We start from the raw sequence: 13,797 nt of genomic DNA on the forward strand, positions 1-13,797 counted from the left end.
TCCCCTTGATCATAATGTAGTGACCATTGGGGTCTCTTTTTATTTTTTTGAGTTTGAAGTCTGTTTTATCTGATATAAGTATAGCTGTTCCTGCTTTTTTTTTTGGCCCATTTGCTTGTAGGATTGTTTTCCATCCTTTGACTTTGAGCCTATTTTTATCTTTTGTAGCTAAATGTGTTTCCTGGAGACAGCAAAAGGTTGGGTTTTGTTTCTTAATCCAGGCTGCAACTCTGTGTCTTTTTATTGAAGAGTTTAGTCCATTTACATTTAGAGTTAATATTGATATGTTAGCATCTGTATTTGCCATTATGTTTGTCTTTCCTTTGATTTTATTTATTTATTCTTTTAATAACTTTTTTTTTTTTGGTCTTCTTTCGTTGTTATTCGTCCCTCTGAGGTTCTGGCTTTAGGATTCCTTGTAGTATTTTTTGGAGTGGGGGTTTAGTCGCAATGAAATTCCGGAGTTTCTCTTTGTCTGGGAAGGTCCATATTCTTTCTTCATGGAGGAAAGAGAGCTTTGCGGGATAGAGTATTCTTGGTTGGCATCTGTTTTCTTGGAGTCTGTTGACTATGTCCCTCCACTCTCTCCTTGCCCGTAATGTTTCTTCAGAGAAGTCTGATGTCAGCCTGATTGGTTTTCCTTTGAATGTTATCTGTTTCTTCCCTCTTGTCAGCTTCATTATTTTTTCCTTGTCCTGGATTCTTGGGAGCTTTACTATTATGTGTCTTGCTGTGTTTTTCCTTTCGTCGTGGAAGTTTGGTGTTCTTCTTGCTTCTTGTATATCAATTTTCAGCTCCTTCTTCTCATTTGGGAAGTTCTCTTCAATTATATCCATGAATATTTTCTCTGTTCCTACATCTCTCTCCTCTCCTTCTGGAATTCCTATAACTCTTATATTTCCTTTCCTCATGGAGTCAGATAGTTCTCGAAGTCTTTCTTCATTCTTTTTCCTTCGTACTTCTCTTTCCTTTTCTGTTTTGGTTCTTTTTATTTCTGTGTCTTCAAGATTACTTATTCGTTCTTCCATTTCATCTATTCTGCTTTCATTGCTTTTCCCAGAGTTCTTTAGTTCCTCCATTAATTCTTTGATCTCCTGCATTTCTTTTACTTCCCTCTTTAGGGACTCAATTTCCTTCTTCTGATCTATCACTTTTTTAATCATGGCAATTTTAAATTCTCTTTCTGGAAGGCTCAGAAGTTCTTCCAAGTTGCTGTCGTTGCAATCTGGGGAGTGGTTTTCTTTTTGTGGTGTGCTTCTTTCCTGAGGAGTTTTTAGGTTGCGTGTGGTTCTTCTACTCCCTACTGTCTGTTTTCTAATTTGTCGTATGCGTTGGGACACTGTGTTGCTCGGACTGACTGACATCTTGGGTGAACTTCTCCGCTCTCCTCTGGCTCTTCCAGGAGCCATCTCTGCCTTCTGGGGGAGCTTTCTGCTGGTTTTAGGCAGTTTTTACTGAAGAAATGTCCCTGTTCTCAAATGGCGAAGCGGGATGCAGTCCCTGCGCCTCCGGTTTCAGGCACACTCTTCTGCGCACCCGGTCTGCCCCGGACGTGGGTGCCTGCTCCCTCTGTGGGCTCAGACTGCTGGTCGGAAGGGGCCTGGCGTGGAATAACTTCCCGGCTGGCCACTGGGTCCTCCAGAAACCTTCTGCCCTTTTCAAGCAGTCTTAAGAAATGTCCTGTTTTATAGGGTGTTAGTGACTTTTTTTTCCTGGTCACTAGGTGGCGCCAGAGATCTCTCCTATTGTCCTTGGGGGCTGTTTTTCGCCTCCCCCCACCCCGTGGGACAGGAACAGAGCGGGAATGGTAGGGTACACCTCAACAGCTTTGGGGTGCTGTGTCTGCCTTGTGCCCCACCGTCGTGGAGAACCCACGCCCCGAATTTTCGTGCCCCGGGTCTCAGTTCAAAGCCCTCAGTTCCAGGACGCGGGCTGTAGCCCAGTTCAGTGGCGCGGGAATGGCGCCTTTTGCACCGCTCCCGTGCCCGGGCGCCTGGTTCCTGCTCACTCAGGGAGGGACCTTCACCTCAGTGAGGACCTCCGCGCGTCTCCCAGCAAGCCTAGGTCGTCTCCCCGCAAGCCTAGGTCGCAGGCGCGGGGACCTGGGCAGCCGCGATCCAGGTCTGCACTTGCTTTTCAAGCGCGCCAAGCGAGCCGCTTTCCCGCGCCAGCTTACCGGCAGCCCGGGCTGTGTGCGCGTCTCCCGGGGTCTTTGTTCTTCTCTAATGGCGCCCGGAGCCGTTCGCTCACCGCCGCGGCGAATCCTGCAGGGTTCGCCTCAGCTCCCGTTCACGGGGTGTGGTGGCTGCAATAGTTCCTTTCCACTCATGGTCCCGCTTGCTGCGTAGTTTGTTCTTGTTGGCCGTTTTGGTTTGTTGTTTCCTCCTCTCTGCCGGTCTGAGAGTGCCGCCTCTGTGGGCGGGGGAGGGGAGCAGGGTTCTGCGCTTCCCTCCCTTCTAGTCCTCTTTTATGGCCACTTTCTTCTTCAGGCAGTTCGCTGGCGTCACCCGTTTATCTTCCGTGTCCATTCCGTGTTCACGGGGTGTGGTGGCTGCAATAGTTCCTTTCCACTCATGGTCCCGCTTGCTGCGTAGTTTGTTCTTGTTGGTTGTTTTGGTTTGTTGTTTCCCTCCTCTCTCGGGATCAGAACTCTTAAACCCATAGTCCCAATAAGCTAATTTCCAGACATGGGATGTTGTGCCAGTTCACTTTAATCACTCTATACTTTTGTTTCCTCATCAACAAAAGTGTGCATGCTATGATTTCGTTCATGTCTAGGGCAAAGGCAGCCGGGAAATGTGCTTGCAAGATGAGTTGGAATAGTGGTTACCTCTCTGAGAGATGGTGATGTGGAAAGGGCAGGAGGGAGACTTCTGGTGAGCTGGAAGTGTTCCATCCATTGATCTGGTGCTATGATTCCATGACTATGTACACATGTGGCAGTTCATCAAGCTTTTCTCTTCATATGTGTGTCCTTCATAAATATTGCATGTAAGCAAGACCTCAGAAGAAATTATCTGAGAGAATTTCCATTTTTTTTCGGGAGTTTTCTTCCTGTATCTGTCAAAACCCAGAGTAGATTTCCCCAATAACTGAGGTGCCTGAGGGCTGGGTGGTGAAGACAGAGGAAGGTTGCGATGACAACTTGACCTTCTTATGGATTCAGCTGAGGCTGGTTTAAAGGCAGTTATGGTTCCATTACTCAAAACCTGAACTAAAAAAGAAATTCTTCAGCCATGTCTCTGTGAACTAAATATAGCATCATATTTATAATGTTGTGGTTCTGACCACCCCCGGGCTATTTCTGATTACAGGGACAGCTTAAATGGTATGGGCCATAAAAAGTTATCTGTTAGCTCAGGCCAAATGTCAATCTATTTGCTGCCAAGAGGAGACCAGGCCTTGATGGCAGTTCTCCTGATGTAGGATTTTAAGAGGAATGGAGAATGTTGCCACAGTGGCTGGCCAGAAAGCTTGAGAATTCTTTAGTCTCTGCCTTTTATGGGGACCAGCCTCTTACATATAGGATAGAATCACATAGTCCTTGACCAGGTCCTCAAAGGTGGAACCATCAATGGGTCCCTGCTGATCTGTTGCTGCTCAGGGTCTTGGTATAAAGTCAAATAAGACCCAGGCCCCCAGGAAACCCCATTTTCTCCATTCTTCCCTTCTCTTCTTTGCCACATTGGTCCCACCACCACTCCTTGACTTAACTAGCTCCCTTTTCAAAGTCACTTCATACCACAATCCCTTTTTTCTCAATCTAGCAGAGGCTTGGCTCCCTCCCTAGAGCCTAGTTCCTCTCCTTGCTCCTTGATTCCCCCAGACATGGGCAAATTTCTAGTTATGATACAGCTTGGGCTGATTCCACTGACTTCACATTATGGCTCACCTCCTGGAATCTATTTCTGCCCTGTGTTCTCATCCAAGCTGCAGGTCTTCCTCCCTCTCTAAGAGTGTTGGTTCCCAGGCCAGCAATGAAATATTTGCTCCACGTAACCCAAGGCAAGGCAAGGGTCCATTTGCAAAATGGTGAGGTAATACTAGATTTCTTGATGTTCTCTTACCTTTATTTTTTCAGTCAAATGTCCCTGACTTCTGTTTATATTGGACCTTAGCTCCAGTCCCTCACCCAGATCTCCTAAATCCCTTGCACATTTTTTTTTTTAAGATTTATTTATTTATACAAGAACCGTGGTACAGGCCAGATGTGCGGGAGGTAAGAGGATTCACCAGAGACAGAGCAGGGAACAGAACAGGCAGGCTGACAAAATTCGCTGCTGAGGATAGCAGTGGGCAAGACAGGAGAGGTCTGCTGCACCATGTGGGACCCTTGCCTGCAGGCTGGGACCCATCCAGCACTGCAGAGGCCGTGGACAGCTTCACAGTGTGGTGCTCAACTGCCTGTGCCACCAGGGGAGGCCCCCTTTGCACATTTTTTATTGGTTAGAGTGTCTGACACAGAGTTTCTGAATCCCTTGGAATTTCCTGGGCAATAGAAGCATCTTTGGTCCTAATAGGGCAATTGCTGGTGGGCTATTAGATGTGATGTGTACACCAGAAAGAAAAAGCCATGATTAGAAGCTTGGAACTTTCAGCTCCATCTTCCATTTTCTGGAGAGGAAGAGGGAATGTAAATTTAATTGATGATGTATCATACCTACTTGATGAAGGCTGCATATACCATATAACAATTCCTAAATGGCAGGTGTTGGAGAACTTCTGGGTGGGCAAACACATGAGGGTGTGGTTCACCCTAATTCTCCAGGATCCCTCTAGACCTGACCATACATATCTCTTCATCTGTTCGTTGGTACCTTTCAAAATAACCTTTATAATTAGTTGACAACATTGAGTAAACTGTTTCCCTCGGTTCTGTGAGCCACTCTAGCAATTTATCAACCCCAAAGAGGAAGTCATGGGAACTGAGGACCCACTGCTTGAGATTGACATCTGAAGTTGGGGGCAGGCAGTTTTGTGGGATTGAGTCCTTAACCTGTGGGGTCTGTGCTAACTTTGGTTAGTAGCAAAAATGAATTGAATTGTAGGACACCCAGCTGTTGTAAAAGAGTTGGTTAGTGTGGAGAAAATACCCACACCTGCAGTGTCAGAGGTATTATGAATGTGGAGGTAAAGGCAAGACAGTGCATTTTCCCTGTAAAATTATTTCCCATTTTGAGTACCTGTCCTGTGCTAATTTTTATGTTAGATTCTATTTTATTCATTATCAAATATGATGTCAAATATGACTCCCCAAACATATAATTCCCAAATATAAGGACCTGGTGGTCTCCTCATTATCTCCATTTTAGAAATGAGAAAATGGTGACTCAAAGATTTAGTAATTGCTGTCATTGAAAATGTTAGGAAAAGTTTGCATTTATTGAATACCTATTAAGTGTAAAACTTTCATATAGATAATCTCTTTCATCTGTATCATAACCTTATCTAGAGATGCCAGTATCATCGCTTGACATAGGGAAATTTGATTTTGGAAGGTTAATTAACATGCCTAAGGTCATTTATCTATAACTGTGCATCTATAATCTATTAATATATATATATATATTTAATCCATAAATGTTATCTACAACATCTGTCTGTAACTTCTGCCCCACATCAAACTCAGATTTGTTTGAGCCTAAAATACATGACTTTTGCTCTTACATCCCTTCATACTCCATGGATAATCCCTACCTCCCTTTTTAAAAAAAAATTATTTTATATATTTTTACATCATTTTTCATTTTTGTGCAACGTATGCATTTTCATCTTCGTTAGAGTCCCCTTGAAATTCCCACCACCCTTGTTTTGATCCTACTCCCTTCTTCCCACTGCCCCGCAATGTGTCTCTGGTTTGTAGCTGCCTGTTGATTTTGATTTTTACCTTATTATAATTAGTCTTTTTCCTGATCCCTTCTTTGGGTTTTCTAAATTCCTGCTATGAGTGAGACCATCCAGTATTTTTCTTTTTCTTTCTGGCTTACTTCACTGAACATAATCCCTTTAAGCTCCACCCATGTTGCTGCAAATGGCATGAGTTTATCTTTTTGATTGCTGAGTAATATTCCATTGTGTATATGACACATCACCCAAAGTAGTGATAGTGAAGGAAAAGATAAACAGCTGGGACTACATCAAATTAAAGAGCTTCTGTACAGCAAAAGAGACAGTAACCAAAACAAAGAGACACGCCACTGATTGGGAGAAAATTTTTGCACACAACACTAATGATAAAGGACTGATCACAAAAACCTACCTCCCTTTTTTAAAACTAAAAGATTCCATGCCAAACTTCCACAGCATCTGAATTGAAAACCCCTTCTAAATCACAAGGTAATCTATCTCTTTGATAATGGCTTAATATAGCCAGTATTCTTTTTAAAATTTGTGTAACATTTTAGAGAAACTAGCAAAATGGAGCATAACTCTCTGATTGAGGGGGCAGGGCGGGGGGCCCAGCAACTCTCTCTCAGAGTTTCATCATCATCCCATTCATAATTGATTCCAAACTTGCATGAATCTTTCAAGATAAGTGTCTTATCGATTATCCTGAAAACAAGCTATCACTTGGCATCCTTAGACTAGCTCACAGCCCTCCCCTGTTTACTGTAAACAGAGATGTTGATAGAGGAAATGTCATTTTCTTTGGCATGGGATCCATTGGGCATTTTGCTGCCCTGGTATGGGGAACAGAGGGAGTGAAGTGGCCGAGACAGAGGATCACAGACAGCGTGGCCTTTTTTGGTGGAACTGGAGCCAAACAGTCTTTGGTTAGCTAATATAGTCATAAGCTGTTTTATAGCCTTGTGCCAGGACTTCTTCCTGGTAAAATGTGCAAAGTGTCCCAGTGAATGCCAATTGATTGCTGTCAGGAAATATTCAGTCCCCCTTTTTTGCATGTTTACTTGTGGTTATGTAAATCAAGCAGGCTTCTTTCTTGGAAGTGATTGGAGTGTTTACAAGGGACTTAACTCTTTTGTAGTTTCTGCAATGAGATAAAATACTAATATGACTCTGCCATTAAACTCAGCATTACATGTCTGCTTCCTGTGTGGTTAGGGTTGCACTTCTCCGTGGCACTGACTCTTGCAAACCGCTGGTGCTCCTCACACAGGGTAGGGAGGGTCAGTGCTGGCAAGGGAAATTACTGAGTTTCCCCCTGGAGGCTCTATTGCTCTAGCTAAAACCCTTGAAATACTCTCCAGGTGACAATAGCCCCAAACTTGAACATGTTGTGGCATTTGGCAAACAGAAGGAGACCTGACTCATGGTTTTTGGGTGCAGATAATGAAGATTCAGGCCATTGCATTAAATTAGCAGCCTGATTTCCTGAGGCTGCCACTGGTAAAATGCTTAGTTGCTATCCTGGGGGAATGTGATGGGGCTACTCTCTACCCAAATGGGCCTTGCTGTCAGGAAGCTCTTGCTCAGCAGCAAAATCCAGCCTTTTTTGGACTCTAAAGCTTATTTTTAAAGTAGCCTCATAACTTTCTCTAAGGGGGTCATGAACAGAAATGAAACTATCATTAATAGAGTCATGGAACTTACAGAAGCCACTTCAGGGAAAAAGGAGTCCCTTTTTCACAGAAGAGGTCACGGAGAACTCAGAGAAGGTGTGATCATTCCATACCCTGAGTCTGGTGTTTATGTCCAGGGGTATGTCTTAACATTTTAACATCTTGTTCGTTGAGCATCAATTAAGTGAGCATCTACTGTGGTACCAGATACTGAGCAAGGCACTGGGAAATAAAGAGATAACTCCAGAATGATCTGTCTGGGGAAGCCTAGGTTTTCCTGGGTTGGTGATAGCGTAAGGAGATCTATGAACCTTCTCAGGAGTAAATGGCCACTCCCTCCTTTGTCTCCCATCTATACTTTATAGTAGACACTCTGTGATATCTTTTTCTGGAAATATGTCTGCCATTTAGAAACATTTATTTTATTTGCCCCAACCACCTTTATTAGTCAGGGTTCTCCAGAGGAAAAAAAAACAAATAGGAGATATATAAATATATATCTACATTAACACACACACACACACAGACACACACACACAAATACAAAATATCTATCTCCTATTTGTTTATAGGATATATCCTATTTAGATACATTCTAAAGAGTGAGAGATTAACTATAGAATTGGCTCAAATAGTTATGGCTTCCAAGAAGTCCCACAACCTGTCAGCCACAGATTATAGAACCAAGCAAGCCAGTTGGTAAAATTCAGTCTGGATCCAAAGGCCTCAAAGCAAGAGGAGTCAATGGTCTAAGTCTGAAGCTGATGGCCTGAGAGCTGGGGGGGAAGATGTTGAAAGTTCCAGAGTCTGAGGGCCGGGGAACCAGGAGCTCTGATGTCTGAGGGTGGGGAAAGGCCAACATCTCAACTCACAGGAGAGAAAATGTGCCCCTTCTTTCCTTTTTAGTTCTAAGGCAGAATCTTCCTTACTTAGACTACTGACTCAGATGCTAATCTCTCCAGAAACACCCTCATAGGAACATCCAGAATCAAAGTTTTACCATCTATCTGGGCATCCCTTGGCTCCAACCAAGTTCACATATAAAATTAACCAGCACCACCTTATTTTGTTTTTTGTTTCTTTTTTTTTAAGATTTATTTATTTATGCATGCAAGAGCTGGGGTACAGGCCAGAGGTGTGAGGGGTGAGAGGATTCACCAGAGACAGAGTGGGAAACAGAACAGGTGGATTGACTGAAACACACTGCTGAAGGGAACAGCGGGCGAGTCAGGAGAGGTCTGCTGCGCCATGTGGGTCAGCTCTGTGGCCAGCCGGGGGATGGAACTCGTGCTGCAGTAGCTGAACAGTAGCGGACAGCTTCATAGGTTGTGTCTTCACCCCTTGAGCCACGAGGGAGGCCCACCACCTTGTTTTGACCTTGTCAACTATCTGTAGATTCTCCCATCCTTGTACTTGACTCTTCCTCCAATCATTTATATTTTAGCACTCAGATTTTGGCCGTTTTGAAACAATATTTCTATTGGGATCTAGAAAGCAGATGAAATGCTCTTATGTGTTCTTCTTATTTTTTTTTAAGTTTCTTTTTGTTGTAACTGTCAAGGAAAGAAGAGGAAAATGCAAAAAAGTCAAAATTAAGAACATTTCAACCCTTTTTTTATTGAGCTTCCTTGATGGGAAAAGCATGGCAACCAAGTCACCTGATTTGTTTTATGGCAGTCAGTTTTCCTCACTGAGAATAGGGCTGATTTTTCTTTCCTTGCTCCATGTGGCTTGCTAGTCAACCTTACCCCTCCTTTCTTCATTATCTTCTCAGCAAACGAGAGCCCCCCCTACCTGGCAGAACTTGCCATTCTTCAGTCTCCCCTTTGGTGCTGCTCTCAAGGATCCCTGATTACTGTAAAGAAGTAGAGAGTTGCTTCTTCAGTGTGAGTTTCTGATAATGGCATAAATGTAACCAATAATTGGCTATGATATAGTGTCCTGATTTCTTGTAAAAATACAGATTCGTGAAGGTGAAAAATGGAACTTACAATATGTGTCTCTTTACTTTCTTTTGACTGCCCCTAATTTAACTGTTTAGTAACCTATCTGCCCACTCTTTTTGTTGTTTACTTAGCATAAGAGACATGGAGCATGAACCACTTGAGTTGTAAGGTGAGAAAAGATGGAACTCTCCAGGGGAGAATGTCTTCTCCAGATGAGTTAGTATTTGCTGAATTTTCTCAAAAGAATTTCACTATAAGCAACATCTCCTACCCTACCTGAAGTCTATGATTATTAGTACATTCTGTGTCTTTTCTGTGTGTCAGGCACATGTATCACATATGTGATATATCCTGGGTTTACAGATATAAATGAAATATGATTCTTGTGTCCAAAGATAGGTACACATCTTGGAAAAAAGCTAGCAGTTACTACTCTGCTGATTTGCAATATTTGCAGTAGTCAATTTTGAGGATTATTTAAGGCATCTAGTGTGCTGAATGCTCTTAGAAGAGGTAAATTGAGGTATTTTACTAACATGGAAGACAGATCCAAAATGGTGGTGATAGTCAAGAAGGAAACACTCTTTACTACCATTTTTGCTGATTGCTAAAGAATAAATGGATTGTTCCAGTAGGAAAAAAGGCATAGGGTGGACAAAGAGAACTGAAAGCACACAAAAGATTTGTTGGACAAAAGGCATTTGATAAGTTTCAGTACTAGATGCTGAGGTAATATAACCAAGTTCTCCTGCAATGTGTATTTTCAAGCAGAGACATGTTTTGTAACTCAGTAAAACTGTTTTGGAGCCCAGGGCCTCTGAAAAAATAAGTATTGAAAAGACACATCTTACATAATGTATACGTTAAGGCGTTGCAAGATCAGTTAGAGGGGATTGATGCCACTTCAGCTTCATTTGCAGGGTCTAATTTCCAGTAGATAATGTAGGGAGAACTCAAATGGGAGGCATATCTGGGATGAGTGCATAGAAATAGGTAAGAACTGTCTCTGAAGTTTGAATCAGTTGCTGCATGTAACACTTCACAGTCCTAATTCTGAGTCTCTCCATGTGTAAAAAGGGCTGTGGCATTGTTTGTATTAGTTGAGATGTTCTGGGCTACAATTAGCGGAAATCTCAACTTACAGTGGTATCAATAGTATTAAAATGTATAACATACTAATCTGAAGTCTCAAAGTGGGGTTATCTAGGAGGTGACTCATCATGACCTGTTTCTACTTCCCTGTGATTCTTTATTCACTTCTTCCTTTATTGGAGCTTCCACCACCTTTTTAAATATGGCTGCAGCAAGTCTACACACCATAACCAGACAGCAGCATGCTAAGGAAAAAGCACCTTCTCTTCTTATGTATTTCTTTCAGGAATAAGGGAAAATTCTCCCAAAGCCTGCCTCTGAACATATTTATCCTGATATCTCACTGGCCATAATTGCAACAAATGCCTATGTGTAAACAGGCTCTAGTGACGTATACCTGACCCAGCATGACTGGTGCTCAGGGCACTGGAGATTTACAGCCCTAGGGGACAACTGAGAAAAACTGGGCTCAATGGGGGAAAGGTATTGGCGACATGACCAACTGGCTGCTACATGACCTCTGAGGGTTACGAGAATTCATGAAACTAGGGACTGTAAGGCCCAACACAGTATCTGGTATCTTGCCATCTCTACAGTGATAATAATGACTGACAACAGCAATGGAACATGGGATCATAGAAATTTCTTGGCTACTTTTGCAAAGACGTCTTCACTGTCACTTTTCGAAGGCCTGGCTACAGCAGCTAGAACTTTCCTCACCCTCTCCAGTGTCCGCGTTCGCACTTCTCTGACATTTACCACTGTCACCTGGAGTTCCAGTTTCATCATCCTTGTTGGGAGCCTGTGATATGGTGGAAAGATACCAAGTTCACTCTTGGATGGTGAGTGTTGGATTCTGGGCACACTTGCTGTCCTCTCTGTAACCTTAGAGGAGTTTCTGGAGTTCTCTAAGCCTCAGTTAACCAAGCTATACAATAAGGTTTACTCTGTCCATCTTTTCTGCTATGGGTGGGGGAAAATAGAAAGGCATGACCAATGCTCATGCTGAATTCAATCTCTGTTTCTTGAAAATCAAAACTTTATTCGATGAGGTGGGCTGGGATTATAGTCATAGTCCAACAGTAGTTGGTGACGGAACAGAGAGGAGTAAGCTGGTAAAATGCAGTCAGTGCAAGCTGCATGAGCTCCTACTACTGCCTCTGGTTTTCTAGAAAACAACCACTGACCACTCGCTGTACAAATGTGCTCAAGTGACTATAACCACGAGTGTTTGTAACAATGCTCCTATTGACTTCTTATTTCAATAGATATCCAGATTTATTATCCCTCAAGGTAAGCATCGATTTTACCTTTGTCTCAGTCAATATTTACCTCTGAGGTCAATACATGTGGATATTCACCTCAGCTGCAGTCAATATCCATTTCTTAGTACAATATATGATGTACATGTGTGAAAATAAAGCACACCATGGTGTTAAAAAAAAGGCTACAGTCAAGGAAGTTTCTTGCAGACTAGATGTGTATCTTTTTCCCATTTTATTTTGTTTTCACTGTATCACTATTTAGAGATCAGGTTCTGTTTCAACAAATAGAAAATAGGTATTTTCTGCTCAGACATGGTATTTGGGCAAGGGTAGTATGATATCAAATAATCATTCAAGCAGTTCCTTCATGATACTGAAGCAATTGCAGTTTTCTGAGGGTTCCTTAGTTAAAATGATAGTGGTAAGAATATGGGCACCCACACTGATGACAGATGGAATCATTTGCAGAGCTTAAGCAGGACATTATCTTGCAAGCCCCTACATTCTCAGAGACCCGGGTGACTGAGACAGGAGGAAGAAGAAGCAGAGGTAGGGTGGTCACCTGGAGAGGGAAAGCCAGGTCTGTAGATTCATGCCAGGCCTGCCTTGGAGGCCAGGTGCCTCTTTAGCAACTGTGCTGGCTGCAGTAACAAGGCCCTAGCCAGGATGGCAAAATCTTGCACAAGAAAGACCGGAAATGAGTAGTCCCAGTTGGTATGGCCACTCCACAGAGTCATCAGTGACCCAGCCTTCTGTTGTTTATAAGCTCCCTTGTCTGCATATTATATCACAGCAGCTGGAATGGACCAAGATACTGGGAAACCTGCCCCATTCTCCCTTTCTCTGTTTTTCATCCTTCCTTCCCTGCCTAGACTAGAGCCTGATTCTTTGAGGATCACAAGTCTCCATACTGATTTATTATTGTTGTTGTAACTAATTTGTCAGCCTGCATCTTTCCCTATCACACTTGAACTGCTCTTTGTGGTGGAGAGAAGACTGTTGATATCAAAACAACCTCCACACCTGCCCAACCCCTCAGCCATCAGGACAGTCATGTGACCCTGATTGGACCAGTCACAGTTCCTGCCAGCTGGTGCAGAGTGGATTGTGGACTGAACATACTATCAGGATACACCCAACCTTCCAGGGAATACACCTGGAGGGGAAGGCTTTGCAGACCTTTACCCTCCAGAGTGACCTCTGGCCCTAGTGCTTGGCAGCATCTCCCCAGGTTGCACAGAGGAAGACAGAGACAATCTCAGAGGAGAGATGAGACAAAGACAGAGCTGGCAAGAGTGAATGCCAGTGAGGCTCTAGGAGCCCCTGGGTCCATTAACCATACACTTCTAAACTGCAAACAAACCAACCAAAATTACCTTTGGGGTTCTTCCTTTAGCAACTGGAGTAGGAAATGGGTGACACTAATTTACATCTGAGTCCAACCACCTCCATCTGCAGCCTGTGTAGTCAGGAGCACATGCATAAGTTGGTTCCTTCCTCCCCCTGAAAATGGGAACATAACCATGTGAGAATGATGTTTACATGTCCCTGGCAAGAGCATGATAAAGCCACCTCTCGATGTCTATTTCCCAGCCTTATTAATGTGTATCCTTCAACCTGCCCTCTGCTTCATCTCCTGAACTCATTCAGCGTTTTTGAACCCCATGTATGAAGCAAGCCCATATGCATGTGTGCACAATAGTTCCTGTCACCCCATGCAGCCCTGCAACCTCAGCGCCTGAGAGTCCCCAGATTCTTCAGCAATACTGAGGAGCTGCAGGATACCAGATCGGCTTATACTTTCGCATTTGCTGCAAGAAGATCTAACCTCTCTCCATGTTTACCAACTCTTGACAGAGAGGACTAAGGATGGACCCCAAGGTTGCCCTGTTGTCTTTCTGCTTGTTTATGCCAGCTGGCACACAGCTTGCCTTGCCCACCCTGCCATAGTCCAACACCCACAACGAGGGCCTC

Source organism: Talpa occidentalis, unplaced genomic scaffold, assembly GCF_014898055.3.
Source record: "Talpa occidentalis isolate TD23 unplaced genomic scaffold, MPIMG_talOcc4v2.1 talOcc4.17, whole genome shotgun sequence".
In the NCBI taxonomy this organism is placed as follows: Eukaryota; Metazoa; Chordata; class Mammalia; order Eulipotyphla; family Talpidae; genus Talpa; species Talpa occidentalis.